Genomic DNA, 16,556 nt, shown 5'->3' on the forward strand with positions numbered 1-16,556 from the left:
GACCAAAGCCTACAGGGGAGTGTATCATCTGGTTTCTTTCTCATGAGCTTCCCTAAATAGAAGTACACGATAGATAAAGAATAGGGATTGTGCTCCTACATGCACCCCACCGTCTGGGGAGCACCCTGATTAAATGTTGAATCCCAATAGCCCCCGATAGCGACAGCGACAATTCGTATAAAGTCTTACATTGTTGCATGGGGGGACACTCCCCCTACGCCGATTGCAAGTAACAAATCAAGAAATAAGCGGGGGTCGGGCTCCCCTTGGTGGGACAAACCCACCCGGCAATTCTTTCTACTGCAGCCACAAGCCCGACTTATATCGTATAGAAATTCTAGCTTCAAAAACCTTAACATCATTTAACCAATTTCTAACTACTGAATCTCCCTTCCTTTGTCTGCATCATAATTTAAAAGAACCACATAAGAATCATAATGTATCCTAACCAAGTCCCTTGTCTCTCGACAAATTTATGTTGCTTCTACTCATCCATTCATTGACCCCCATCTCTCTAAAAATAATATTTGCCGTCTTGAGCAACCCAAACTTGGCAAATGCATCAACCAATGCACCAACAACATATAAGTCCACATAACACATTATCAACTGACCACGAAATCTTCGAGTATGAAACACTATAGAGTTTACAAATACAGCAGAATGTGTCGAAAAACGAAGGAATCATCTCACCAATGGTAAGAGAAGTTAACAAATCACAAAAAAAAAAAAAAAAAAAAAAAACTATTCAAGTACTAAAAAGAGTAAAGACGCATTTCTTTTCTTGATAGAAACCAGGGTAAAGTGGGGAGCAATTTGTGCCAAATAAACAATTAGGGGGTAAAGGGGACCAAGAACGAAACAAAAAAGAAAAAGCCAGTTGAGTTGAGTACCTTTTGCGAGTGCAAGACAATAAAACAGCCAATGTGTAAAGGGGAACATGTAACAATAATCAAGTCGCAAAATGTGTTAAGATGAGAAGTGAGTGGAATTGAGATGAGAAAATCGAAAACTTGATCAAGGCAGACAGTGAAAAAAAAAAAAAAAAGGTACGTACCTGTATCTGTATCTGAGTTTGAGAGAGAGGAGTAATCGAGTGAGGAGAAAGAGAAGGGCATGAGTTCCTGGCGCGAGAGAAAGAGATAGAGAGAACGAGTGAGGAGAAATTAGGAGAAGTTTGTGCGAGAATGAGAAACAGAAACCAACCAAATCAAATGCCATTCTGGGCCATGTACCCCACTCGGCGCAGAACGTTCGTTCCATCACTTGATAAATTCTCATAGACTTTTACCAATTTTAATTCTTCAATATAAATACAAGCCATGAGACTATGAGAGCTCTTGAACTATGATACTAGAATAACTCAGATGCAGTGGGGTGTGAGCGGAGGGTGAAAAAGAAAGAGAAAGAGAGAGTTGGGTTTGGTTGAGGAGGGTTCTGGGCGAAGGAGAGTTATGGGAGAGGGAGCAAGTGAAGAGGGGTGTATGGGGGAGTAGTGGCGGGGAAGAGGTTGGCTGGGGAGAGAGAGAGAGTGAAGTTGTGAAGAAGGAATGGGGGCACAGCTCACTTGATTATACACACACATCTCGGAGCACACACACAGGTATCGAGGCACACACACATTTCAGATTCAGATCAACGGCGAGATAATACGGTTAAAGAGATGATCTCGGTACCCGGTTGTAGAGATCTCGAATCCATTGATTATTCACTACTTCATCTGCAAGCAAAAATGCATTAATAAAGCAATAAAATTTTCATGCAATCGGTATGTTCATCAAATGTAAATGCGCTCCCCCCCATGGGCCATGTCATGTTCATTTGACAATTTGACATTGGTAAATTTCACGTTGTAATCTCAAATTCCGTTGCTCTGTTGTCTCATTTCAACACGACTCCACGATGCGATCATCTCATGAACGTACACAGAGGTAAATACAAGGGTAATTGCTTGATTCGGTTATGATAAAAACACATTGTGCTCCAACCGGCCATGTCTTTTAATTTTGACCAATTCAACAGGTTTTTTACCTTTTTGTCTTTCTTTACAACACACTCTTTCCTCCTACCACACTCTCTCTCATCTGCAACACACACTCTCTCCTCTTGTATTTCTGATGTTGACAAACACATTGATAGTTGCCGTTAGATTCTCTTCACGATACGTAGTGACAATTGTTAACCGTTAGATTCAACCCAACAAAAACGAAAACCTGGTAGTCATTTAAACCAGTAGAATTACCTATTGTGGGAATGAGGGAGTAGCAATTTCTTGCTCTACTATCAGCAACTGTTTCGTAGTTTTTGTTGTACGAACATGAAACAACGTTGACCTCAATTTTTGTGCCAAACTATAAATTGTTTTACAAACCTCCAAAACTTCCAATTTTTTTATTTCATCTTCTTGATTATCCTCTCTTTCGCAATTTTGGTAAGGTTTTTCATGAAGGACAAGAACACAAATCTTGATAATGGATTTTTCTAAGGTTCATCTTCTCGATTATTCTCTCCTTCTACGATTCTCATTGTTTATTGATATGTTTTGAACTTTGGTTTGTTGTCTTCAGTGTTGGTTTGTTTCTAGGTCGTCTTGGGTTTGTTTTTACGTAGTAGTGTATAGAGTTTTTTATGGTTTCCATAGTTATGTTTACTATTTCCATATTGATTTTGTTCTTGTTGTATGGAGTGAAGAAGTATGTAACAGGTGAGGTGAAATTGAGAGTGTTTCATGTGTATATTTTCTTAGAAGGAAATGTGTCTTGTGGAAGGTTTGTCCAAGTGCATGAAATTGAGTTTTTGTGTAATGTACTTGATGAACAAGTCCCTTTCTAGATCAATGAAAAAATTGACTACTTGAATATGATTCAAAAGTAGAAGAAGACAATTGTGCAGTCATTGTGGTGAGCTTGGATTGCCTTTTCAGCTGCGGTTCCGCCAGGTTTTAGCAATGAAGACTGTGTGAATGTCACCATCAGTTATACTTATATGTACCGTCAGCAACTTGGGTTTCTTTGGAAATCCCACTTCCACTTCACAAATCACTTTGTGGAGTTTTGGAAGTACGTTTCACTGTATAAGTTTGGGCATGAATCGATGTAATGGTATTTTATGGTTTGTGAAACGGCCGATTCATTGTGCTTAAGTGTCAACACAGTAACTGTTAATGTTCACATATTTTGTTTGTGATTATATCAGGGGGCACCCTTATATCAGTGTTGTTGTTTATAAGGAGATAAATGAGAAAGAAATCTGTATGGAAACTCAATAAGAAAAGATGTATTTATCATTCACAAAACTGGGCTGGACGCCTGGACGTGCCATTTTAAACGGAGGTAACCGACAACGTATTATGTATGATACATCAGCAACTAAAGCCATAAACAAGAACACAATTAAGACTATCAGGTTGACTTTAATATACACCTATAACTTATATACAAAAATAATATTATCCAATAACAAGTTAAACAAAAGTTATCTTTGATAAGTTTATCCAATACCAAGTAAAGCAAAAGTGTAGTATTTAATAACACATACTGAAGTTGAGAAGTAGTAACTAGCATCTCAGTGCCATATTTCACCATTGTTCCCACCCAACTCAGTTACAAGCTTGTCCATTGTTCAATATTTAAAAAGTTTTCTTATACAAATAGCCAAAATGTTTTGAAGTCCCACCCTTTGTAAAATGACTAGAATTAGAAGTTGCTGATGGTTAGTACCTAAGAATATGTCTGTACGTAGATAAACTGGTGAGATGAAGAATCTAGTTTGGACAGGAAAAATCTTTGCCACGTGTTAGGAACGATACAATAGCATTAATTATTTGCCGAACAGTTGAAGAAATGATGGGTTTTTAACATTTAACGGGCATGTGTTGGTAGTAATATGTGTGTGCTAATAAGGACTGTTCAATGTTCATTTTCGGACAAAAAAAACCGCCCAAATTGAAACCCTTGAATCCCTAATTTTCTGACCATTTCCAATCTTTCAAAAATGAGAAAGCTTAATTTGACTGTTTGTATGTCACTCGATAAAATGCATAAATTGTTCAAGACATTCACTACTGCAGAGAAAGAAGATTTTGAGAAGTCTTGCTTCGGGAAGTTTTTAAGAATTAACAAGAGAATGCACACCTCTTATAATGGGTCTTAGTGTGAAGCCGGTTTCTAATTCATTCTACACAGCAGACGTGAATATCCTATCCCAATTTCGTGCAAGGTTTTTTAAAAGAACCACGGTTTCTGAAACAGAAATATTGGAAGCTAGAAACTTGGCAAAATCAAGTGTTGGTGAAGAAAGTCAGAATGATGTGTTTAGGCTGAATAGGTTGTATGTACTGTTGCAGGTTGTGCTCCCAGGATATGCTAGGACGGTTGATGGGAGGTATATTGATCTAGCCGAGAATTTAAATGCATTTGATAGCTTTTCTTGGGGCACACCTTTGTTTGAAATGTTGGAAGAGTCTTTGGAAGACATGCCTAATCTAGTGAGTGTCGGAAAGGATTCTTTTGCAGTTTATGGTTGTTTAATTTGTTTTGTTATTTGAGTATATCTTCACATCCCATCTCTTGGGGCTTGGAGACAAATTGATGGTAGGTTCCCAAGAATACTAGATTGGGTAGACTTGCCTTCAATAAACATACATCTACATACTTACAAGAAAAGATTCAGCCTCTTAAGGGGAAGGCAGTGGTGTTGGAAAGTCTAGATCAGTTTGAAGGAGAACTGAATGAAGAAGTGATAAAGGATGCTTTGGAGCAACATGCCATGCAAAGTGGCGTAGCAATTTCAGGAAAATACAATAATGAGAAACTGTTTCAAAGACAGGCAAAAGTAATTATAGGCCTTGTAAGTAACTTGTTTTCTTTACTGTGTTCAACAATGTTGCATGTTGTATCCCAGAATGATAATATATGGGTAACCAGTTTTTGACATTTGAAGTACTCATATAATCTTATAATATTATAGAAGTTGTAATATGATATGGGTACCCTATTATATAGTCTTGAATTGGAATTGCAAATGTTGTTATATGAAGCACTGATAATGTGTTGTTATGGAATTGCGTGTTTCAGCATTTTTTCATATATGAAGCAATAATATGTTATGGTACCATGATTGATATATTGTGGAACAATATATGTCAGCAACAATGTATCTGTTGTGGTTTACAAATAGTGAAGTGGGATCTTAATTATATTCTTTGTTATGTGCTCTGATTAATCTAAAACAGGTTACTAAGGAGGTTAGGGTTGTTGGGGATATACTCCAGAGTGAAATAAGGACTAGCATGGAAACAATAATTTAAGAGATTGTTCATGGTGGGTTGAAAGGTGGTATGGAAAGTTCAGAGGTTGAGGTTGTGAAAGGGCCTAGAACAAGGAGTAGAAGTTTAGAGGTTGAGGTTATGAAAGGAGCTACAACTAGAAGCCCAAAGAAGCCAAGCAATATAGGTATTGATGCTATACTGAAAACACCAATAAGGTATTCCCAGAAGAAGGTTCACTCAGAACCTAAGAAAGGGAGTTCATCTGCTTCTAATAAAGTTACCTTTGAGGTTTCTCCTAATTCCTCATATCAAAGAAAAAGAGCATTGGACAATGATCAAAGCCTTGAAGTTCTGGGAGATATTTCAATACTTGCTCAGTATGAAATAAAGAAAAGGAAAGTGGTCAATGTTTGTGGTACCCGAGTTTAGCCATAAAAGGCAAGCAAAGATAAGACTATAAAGGCTAGTGAGAGGCAAAACTTGAAGAAAAAATATCAAATCAGTGAGAGAACAAGGGAACAGGAGATGAAGCTTAAGGAAGTAGAGACACCCAAACAGAGAAGAAAGTTGATTCAGGTTGAGGCAGATGAAGATGAAGATGTTGAACAACAACAAAGAGGGCAAAATAATTCGGTGTCAGTTGATGCAAGTGCTTTGTAAGAGATTAGTGAGGTCATACCAAAAGGGATATACCAAGAACATATTATGGAGCTGGAGGAGGACCTGGTGGGGGTACAGATTGTTATAGTACCTTATGCTGAATCTGCAATGCTTGACCATGTACCCTTTTACTCTCCTTTGGCTTGTGCTTTAGTCGTTCCTCCTGGTGATCTTAATGGGGAAGCAGTCCTGAATAGAGAAATGGAAAAAATCAGTTTTGCTTCACTTTTGGCTGGAAGTGCAGAGCTCCCTGATATAACCGAATTGCCAACCTTATCACCATTAGAAGGAGCAAGCACTGAAGATGTTGTGGCATCTGTAGATGATGATCAGAATAATATGGGTCAGCATGATGCTACTGATTTGGAGGAACCTAATGTGGTACTCATTCACACTCAAATGGAGGTGGAAATGGATAAGAAAATTGAAGATAGTGGCTGTAGAAAAGGAGGAGGGAAAAAAAACTGGGAAAAGAAAGTACTAGTTTATGGGAAGAGAAAATAGGAAAGGAATGTGACTCATTAATCAAGGTTGCTCTGTCATCAACCTTTTACAAGAAAATAACTACCACAGGTGAGGTAAATGTTGTCAATTATTACTGGAGAAAGTTCAGTAGGAAGAAGGATCAACAGAGCTCTCCAGATATGAGAGTTTTTGGGTACGATCAAGTCATTTCAGTGCATAATTCGTTACATGGAAGACAGTGGGTGGATGGTGAGGTAATAAATCTACCATTAGTAATTTGCTGTACAACTATCATCAACTTGGTATTAATGTTCAAAGTAAACTACTACAGAAAGTTAATTGTTACTAATTACTATATGATTATTTTCTAGGTTCTCAGCTTATATGTCAAGCTATTGATAAGGTGGTATAAGCAGCACTGTAAGGAACATGCCATTCCAGAAGAAGAAGTGTATACTGTTGTGGAGGATTTTTACTTTGTTGTGAGTTCTCTATACTTTAATACTAAGTTTCTGTTGAAGCTTACTCACTATTCTTCCTTAAGTTTGATAAGCTTTATCATCACTTTGTGAATGTAGAAATTCATCATAAGAGAGTATGGGATATTCAAGAAAAAGCTACAACACCCAAGTTTTCGAGCTGCAAGCCCAGAGGAGAGAGTGGGTAATGGTTTGTACCATACAGATGAAATTATGAAAGAGTATTTGGACCCCTTTGAAGGAAGGATTAGAAATCAACCGCACCCAGTACAGGATAAGGGAGTAATTGTACCTCTTCAAGTTCATGGTAGTCACTGGATTGTTGACCAAATTTCTGATGAACAACTAGCTTTGGAGAGAATGATTCCTTATGTGCTCAGGTGTGTTGATCCAAGCTCCACTGTTGATTTGAACACATCATGGGCTCGTGAATTTGTTAGTGTCACACAACCACCAGATTCCAATAGTTATGGGTTATATTGCCTTGCCTTTATTGATAGTTTTCTTAGAGGTGTTCCTAAGAGGGTAAACCATATTGACATGCAACCATTTAGAATGCGGCTGAGGATTGGAATGGATATTATATCTTGTGGATTAAATCCATATGAAGTACCTAAGAATTCGAAAAGAATTCGAAAAGAGGTTGACAGAAGGAAGTCCACAAGCAGAGAGGACCAATGGCACCCTTCAGTGTAAGCAAGAGGAGAAGGGTGCTGAGAACCAAGTGGCCAAGGATGTAGCTGCTACTAAGAAAGAGGCACTAAAGCAAGTTGACATTGGCATAAAGCTACATAGTGCAGATTCAGCTGGAATTGACAAAGAGCCCAAGGATGCTGAAGCAGCTACTGAGAACAAAGTGGACATTGAACAATGCCAAAAGAGTCAAGCAGATGTAGCTTGAAGTGACCAAGTGAACAAGGATGCTGAAGTAGCTACTGAGAACCAACTCTATATTGACCAATGCCAACAGAGTCAAGCAGATGCAGCTGGAAGTAACCAAGTGAACAAGAATGCTAAAGCTACTACTGAGAACGAACTCTACATTGACCAATGCCAACAGAGTCAAGCAGATACAGCTGGAAGTGACCAAGTGAACAAGGGTGATGAAGTTGCTACTGAGAACCAACTCTACATTGACCAAGATGAAGAGAGTCAAGCAGATGCAGCTGGAAGTTAGGTACAGCTGAAGGATGCAGAAAACAACAAAGATAAGGATGGGAACACTGCTGAAAATGGTGAAGATGGGTCTGCTGACCAGCAGGTGAACATAGCTAAAGACAAGAACTAGGGGACATTTGTTATTATTATGTCAAGAACTAGGGGAACATAGCTAGAAGATGTCTGTTATTATTTTGGAACAAGGTTGTGTCTAATTTTGCAGTGCTTCATTTTGATAAACGTAATATTTTGATGTCAGTGGTTTGTTTTGATAACGTCTCTCATTTTCAAGTTACAATCCTAAGTGTTTCAATTGTGGCGTTAATTTTATATTATTTTTTTTATAGAATTTGTTTTCTTTGCTACCTTATATATATTTTTTGATTGGTAAGCCTATTTTAAATGAGATAAGTAACTCTTTGATACTAGCGGGGTTCGAGCCCCAGACGTCTGTTATCATCACCCAAAGGTTTTACCGACTTTGCTACCTTACATATTGATAACTTCAATAGACAAAACACCTGCCACTTTATAAACAACAAAATACCATTACATTGATTCCCAAATAACTTACATAGTCACTGAAAGGCCAATGAAAATCCAAATAACATTACAAATGTAGTTGCGAACAATACTTCTATATGTAGCTAATGGTTAACTCAAATGAAGTCTTCGTTGGTAAAATCAGTCGGAACCCTACTGAAAAGTCAATCCAAGTAGCATCATTTGTCACAGTAGGGCAGGTTGCTCTGTTGTGTCCAAGGGCACCACAACGGCTGCACCTTCTCCTTTGCACTGGCACACCCTCCCCTTTAGAACGTTTCCTCTTCTTTTGGGGCCTGCCAAACATTACCTCATTTGTAGGAGGACGAACCATGATGTTGTAACTTCCCTAATGCCATTGCTCTTGCCCTTCAACGGTGTCCAATTCTCTTGATAGGTATCCATCATCGTTTCCTTTGAGTAGCACAACAAGCAGAAGTCATACACACAGAACCGACCATCGTCAATGGCCTTCGTCGCATGGGTGCAAGGAATACCAACTTGTTGAAAAAAACCACATGTACAACATTTATTTAGTAGGTCCACTGTATCCATGCACCCTACGCTGGTAATCAAGTATACGTACTCACTAGTCCTCATTGTAGTGAACGATCGACTAACATAACGAGAGGAAATGATTACATCCTCAGCTTATTTCGTCAGCTTCAAAGTCATGATCCGATAGTCATAAAAGTGTCTCATAATGTTCATTCGAATACCATTTAGCAGAGATGTAATTGGCATAGCTCACTCAAGCATAATCATCTTATTCCAACTCTCGATATGATTTGTATAACAAATTCCATACCTTCTCATTTTAGCATAGGCAAATGACCACTGTTCCTTAGGAATCTTTATTATTTTTCCATAACCTTTACTATCATTACACCAAATGTTACACATGATTCTCACAAAGTTAGATTTATCATAAGTTTTTGCTGCGACCTTAACTTCCCTTGGTGTCTTCTTTGCTGACATTGTTAGAGATATGTTGTGCACAAAAGCAATGGTACGCATTTGGAAGGATTTTTTGCACAGCCTAGAGAATGCTTGTATGCCTATCTGATAATAGAACAAACTTATCTGTAGGACCAACTACAACATCTCTGAGTTTCTGAAGAAACCAATCCTAATGTTCATTGTTCTCTTTTAGGACTACACCAACTGCAATTGGAAAGCAATAACTATCTCCATTAACAGCAAGAGCAGTTAGGATGACAGACTTGTATCTACCCTTCATGAAAGTTCCATCGATCATAATCAATGGACGAAGGCACCTTCTGTAGGCACGAACAGTTACGACATAGCTCAGAAATAAACGCTCAAACCTGTGCTCGCTTGTTGTTATTATATCAGTGTGGCAATCTGGATCAATTTTTTTCAGTTATTTAAAATAAATTGGTAGCATCTAGTATGATTGACTGAAGCTTCCCCGTATCTACATCGAAACAAAATAAACCAGCTGAGGTTACATATGCCTAACAGTTACTTATTTAGTTGCTGACAGTTACACGTCATTTAGCTCTCCTAACGCCATGACAGATACAAGTCAGTTACAAGTTAATCGAAAAGTTGATACATGTTCTTTATAATATACTCTAAAAAATAATTTGGTGTACAAATAGATGTTCTTCATAGTATACCCTAAAAACGAAATTGTACTAAGACTTTACATATTCCTACTAGTTCTCTTCATAGTTGCTGACAGTTACAATAATACTTTGACATTTTCTAACGCAATTTCTCTGGCCCTCCACGCAACTTTATATATCACATCAGTTAGTTGTGCCTGTTTCACCTCCAACTACAGGTTCTTTGCAGTCAGTTCTTCATTGTCCCTAAGCTTGGACATAACAATTTCTGAAACCCACTTTGCGTCTGCTTGTGAATTTTTTGAAACAACCTTATCTTGTGCACAAGTGTGTGCATCTCTAAAAGTTATAACCACTCATATATTCAGACCCAGTTGCAGGTTTTGCATACAAATGAAATGGACAGTTAGTTGCCTTACACTTCATTACCAACTTTTGGGAGGAAGTATTGCAACGACGTAAATCAAACATGTGTGCAATTGCATAAGATTTCATGTCTTTCACGAGATCATCTCGAGTGGAGTAGTGCTGGCCTACTTTAGGGGGTTTAAACTTCATCCCCTTATTACAAGGATTTACAACCTCATTTTGGTTCGTAAGGGTTTTTGGACTATGAGAACCACACAAAGGATCATATCCTTGATGTAAGTCTTCGGAATTCATATCTTTAGCACCAAAAACCATAGTATCAACCATTCCCTCCAATTTGAAATCAATCTCACCTTCTCCATTGCCATCATTCACAACTATCATAGGTGTGTCCCCCCACAAATACTCTTGACTTCGGTTCGGAGTCGACCATATATCACCATCATCATGATCGTATTTTTCAACTTGATCATCATCTTCATCATCATCATCATCAACTACCATAACTTCACCCGCAACATCATCTTTATATTCATTTTGAAATTCAACATCCTCATTACTTCGAGAACTGCCGATTATGTTTTCTTGAGGAATGTCAGCTGTATCAACTAAATCATTTTGTATTTGAACTTCATCATCATCTTCATTTTGAAATTCAACCTCCTCATTACTTCGAGGACTGGGAATTATGTATTTTTCAGGAATGTCAACTGTATCTCCATATGGATTTTGCGAATCAAACTCTTCATAGTCGGGTTGATTAACATCTTCAACACTAGTGGGATCATCCTCTGCATTACAATAGCTTAACCATTAGTGCTCGGATTATCAACAACTCAAACTATATTATCCCCTGTAATGTTTATACTGCTCACCTTCAATGATAATTGCAAGAGGTATCCTCCCGTCTTTTGATTTATTTGGAACTACCAACTGCACTTGAGCTTCCCTTTGGGAACAAATCTAAAACGGTTATTAAATGTAAGTAATTTAGCAAGGATATATTAGTAACTAATGCATTTACAGGCGTACAACATGTTCGCCATCCCTTACCTGCCATGACCTTTATGAACGTCTCAAAGCTGTATGGGACCTTTTTAATGACGTTTTCATTTTCCACATCTTACAATTGACGAGTCGCAGTTGAAGGTTGTTCTAGCTGTCTCTGGGGAGGCTGATAAGAGCCCAAAACTGTAGTTTTAACCCCTTAACAATAATACTTTTAGACCAATTATGCGAGTAATAAATAAGAGTTAATGTTGATTACGTGCTTTTATGTATTTCAGGCATTAGAGTCAATTATATACAGAAATGTGTCACTTTTGCAAAATAAAGGAGCAAGGGTTGGTTGCTAAGAAGTTCTGTGATTAGAGGCCAAGATTCAAGGAGAAAAAGCCTTATTTAAAGCCCGATCAAAGCTGAAAAGTAAAAGTCATCAGAACTTCCAAAGACCGTATCTTTGGACTCAGACCTCAGAATTGGGCCTACTTTATGTCAAAACGACCGTCTTGGAAAGTGTTTTCCAATGGTCCAAACCTTGACCCAATCAAAGGAGCAAAAATGGACGAAAAGTCTATTGAAGTCAAATTTAGCTGAAAAAAACCTCTGTGGACTGAAGAAATTCGATTTTGGGCTCGATTTTCCAACCCAAAACATGGCTTCAGGCCCATGCACGAAATTAGGGATCTCTTTCTCTTGTTGAAAATAAGAAAGGAGGCAGACAATTAGCAAGACCTAGATTAGAAAATAAATTAGCTTAGACTCCATTAATTAGCTTTATTACATTATTTTGAATTCAGTTTTGAATCAGTATTGTTATTATTCATTAGATCAATAAAGTTAGTTAGTTATTCATAAATCTAGTTTCATTTCATTAAATCATTTTAACTTCAATTCATAGATTTAGTTAATTATCATTACTAGTTTCAATTCAATCTTGCATGATTAGATTTCCATTTTAAATCAAATAAGTAAATTTATAATCTTTTTTATCATGTCTTGTTATGAGTTATATATTAATGATAGCATAATGATTCAAGGCTAAAAACTCCATTAGAGGGGTGAAGAAGCCTTGATGAAGCTTGATTTTTGTTAGCGTAGAATAGTTCGTGATATTCCATTCCATTCTAGAAAATAATTAGTTCACCATGAGAATGGGTTTGATTGTTTCACATGCTAGTTGTTAGTTGGTAGAGATTACCATGAACAATTAGGGATTAGGAAGACCAAATTGCTATGCGAAGGCATTTCAATTCGGATTATGACAATTCTTTGTTAGTAAATTAAGTAGAGTTAAGGTGGAATCAAATCCCCCTAATTCCTCCTCATATCGTCAAATTAGTAATTACGTTAGTTCGTATTATCGAATCTTGTTTAGTACAATTTCCATCATAGTATAATTTCCATCGTTACTCTCATTGATTTTTGATAGACTGATAATCGTAGTTAACTTAGAATTCTAAAGAACTAGGAGTGGAACGAATCTTCTATTCCAACTATATTGCAATAGCATCGAGAGTAGAAAACTTTGATAACATTAAGCGTAAAATAGTTTTAGTTTTACTTGCGTTTGAGTCTCGTTGCTTATTCATAGGTAAAACTATCTTTTTACTTTTATCAGGAACACAACGTTTATAACCGTCAGCAACCAAACCATGTACTGGAACTAATAATAACTAAAATAAAATTAGTGATTTACCTATTGGTTCGTCCACAAGTTTAAATTGATTGAAAGAATATTTTTATCGAGCTAGCACTTTTTCTTTCAAAAAAGATTGTTTTCTAGGAGAATCAGTTATTGGAATTTCTTCATTGAGTTTCTTCTTCATACAATGTTCTCCACCACATGATCCAGGACATGCACTTTTTGGCAGAGAAGGTTTAAACAGCTCACTACAAACTTGTTTCTTCTTCATATTAGGAACTCCATAACTTGATCCAAGACTTACACTTCTAACCATTTCTTGTTTAAATAGCTCACTACCAACCAGTTTATTATGCACTCTAGGTTGTCCACCACCTTTTCCAGAACTATCTACTTTAAACAGCTCAGTACGAACTTTTTTGTTCTTCACAGTAGATTGTTCAGGATTTGATCTTCTAACTTGTCCTACTCCCATACCACATTGTGTGATGATGATTGCTTCATTGATAACCCAAACTTTCATTGCTTTCGTTGGAATCTTCTTCTACTTCTTAATCATGTTCAAGTAGTCGGTTTCTTCATCGATTTTACAAGGAGACTTGTTCATCATCAAATACCTAACAGAAAAACCCAATCTCATGCGCGATGACACAGCTTCAACAAGACACATGAATCCTTCAAAGGGAGATCCACATCAAACACTCTTAATTTCACCTCACCCCTTAGATACTTCATCACACCATGCTTGTTAGATTTCATCTCGCCATCATAATAAATAAGTATATCGAATGAACCTACAAAAATACAAAGTTAGCACAATAAAAACTTGGGGCTTTTAATAAAACGACAATAAAGTTCTTTCATTTATTGTTCTACATTTATGACATTGTATAAATACCATAACTATGACAACAAAATCAACATAAAAATGGTAAAGAACCATGGAAACCTTATAAAAAAAACACTCACACTTCTACATAAAACCACAAAGAAGCAAACCGAAGCATAAACCTACGTAGAAACAAACCAACACTAAAGACAACTAAACAAACATCAAAATTGACCATTATCGAGGTTTGAGTTGTTTTCATCCATCAAAATCCTTAGAAAAATCGAAAAGGAGAAGGCAAAGTAGAGGGGAAAAAAAGAACCCAGAGAAAAAAGTATAGTTTTAGAGCTTTGTAAAAAAAAATTGAGGTTGACACAAAAAATGAGGTAAATATTATCTCATCTTTGAATTACAAAAACGACGAAAAAGTTGCTGACAGTAGATCCATAAGTTGCTGCTTCCTGATTCCCACAATAGCTAAAGTCCGTTTTTATTTTTGTTGGGTTGAAATCCAACGGTCATTAATGGCTAGTACGTATCGCTAAGAGAATCTAACGGATAAATATTACTGTGCATGTCACATCAGAAGTACGTAAGGAGAGAGAGTGTGTTGCAGAGGAGAGAGAGTGTGGCAGGAGGAAAGAGAGTGTTATAAGGAAGGGCAAAAGGGTCAAAAATCCATTGAATTGATCAAAATTAAAAGGTGTGGCCGGTTGGAGAACAATGTGTATTTATCATGGCCGAATCAAGCAATTACCTAAATACAATTGTCATCAAAGAAAAGATTTAGATTACAGATTGTTTGGTAAAATGTTTAGTTTGTAGGATATATAGGGTGGTCCAACGCTATATTTCAGAGAGGATTCAGAATCCCCATCTTTTCATGATTGATTCAACATCCCAAAACCTCAATAAACCCCTTGCAATATATATACCAGTAAATAAATTTGAATCAACTATACCAAAGGGAATGTGAAACCTACCAAAGGGAATGAGAAACCTGGGAAGCTTATAGAATCAGAAGAATATATATGAAAGGAGTGGATCTAGGAGAACATGACGACTGAACTCGGGTTTGGTGCACGGTGCACCTTGTTAGGGATCTACCCCAACCAACACGACAAATTTAGAATCTAGAAAACTTAGAAGAAAAAAACAAAAAAGAGGAACACACATATATACGTGGTTAGGCAATTGTTTTAATCCACAAGTGCACCACAATTCACTATTATCAAGAAGTAGTTACAAACACTAATATATTTCTCTCAATCAATCTCACACAAAGCACTCACAAAATAGCTCACCTAATTTATAATCTATGCTCTCAAGTTTCTCTCTAATGTGTGATCATAATTCTCAAATACCATGGGGTATTTATAGAGAACGTGGGGAACCAAAGTAGTAATTGGTTTCCAAAACCAATTTACTTGTTCATCACCGTTTAGGAGAAGTAGTGCTGGCGGGTCCATGTTTCCAATTCCAATTCCAATTTGGAAACTAACCACGTGGTGATCAGGCTCCATACTTAATAATCTCCCACTTGGAGACTGATAACCAAAGTAAATCAACTCCATGCATTACCAATGCATAGTGGTACGCTTCATCCACGATCTTCAAGCTAGAAGACCAACTGAAGCTAGACATAGCTTCAACTTCTCAATAGTCATTGTCTTTGTCTATTGTGAGTCTTAGCTCACTACAGTTCCACTGTAAAGACATAATCAGTAGTGCCTTTCCTGTGATCAACTTCACTTGCAAAGTTTGTATCAATATACCCTTGCAAGTACACATCACCCCTCACACAACATATGCATTTATCAGTAGTACCTCTTAAATTAGATACCGTAGTATCCACTTCACTGCTTCCCAGTACTGCTTGCCACAATTGGTCATCAACCTGCTAACAGCTCCCATTGCACGGGAAATATTTGGGCACGTGTAAACCATGTACAAGCTCTTTCTTAGCTTGCATACCATATTCTCTCTACCCAATTCAATGAAACACTCATATTGCTGCACATACATCTCTTCCTCTTGGTCACCATGGAGGAAGATAGTTTTCACATCTAACTACTTAAGGTGTAAATCTTCTATTGCAACAATACCCGAGTCATTCTGATAGTAGTAAGCTTCACCACTGAAGAAAATATATCAGTGTAGTCAATACCATGCTTCTGCTGAAACTCTTTGACTATCAATCTGGCCTTGTACCTTTTAGAGCCATCATGCTCCTCCTTTACTCGGTATACCCATTTGTTATGCAAGACCTTCTTCCTAATGGGTAATTTAGACAACTCCCATGTCTCATTTGTGATGATGGAGTCTATCTCATCTTTCATAGCAAGCTCCCACTTGCTAGCATCCTCTACCTTCATTGCTTCATCATAGCACTGGGGTTCACCACCATCAGTAAGGAGCAAGTAAGTCACATAAGTGGATGTGGGATACTTTAGACTCGGCACATGTTGTCTAGAAGTCATCCTAAGATCACTGGCCGGAGATGGAGTCTGTGATGTAGTAACCTCATCACCACTTTCTGTGTTTGACT

This window comes from Coptis chinensis, chromosome 5 (assembly GCF_015680905.1).
Source record: "Coptis chinensis isolate HL-2020 chromosome 5, ASM1568090v1, whole genome shotgun sequence".
NCBI classification, from domain to species: Eukaryota; Viridiplantae; Streptophyta; class Magnoliopsida; order Ranunculales; family Ranunculaceae; genus Coptis; species Coptis chinensis.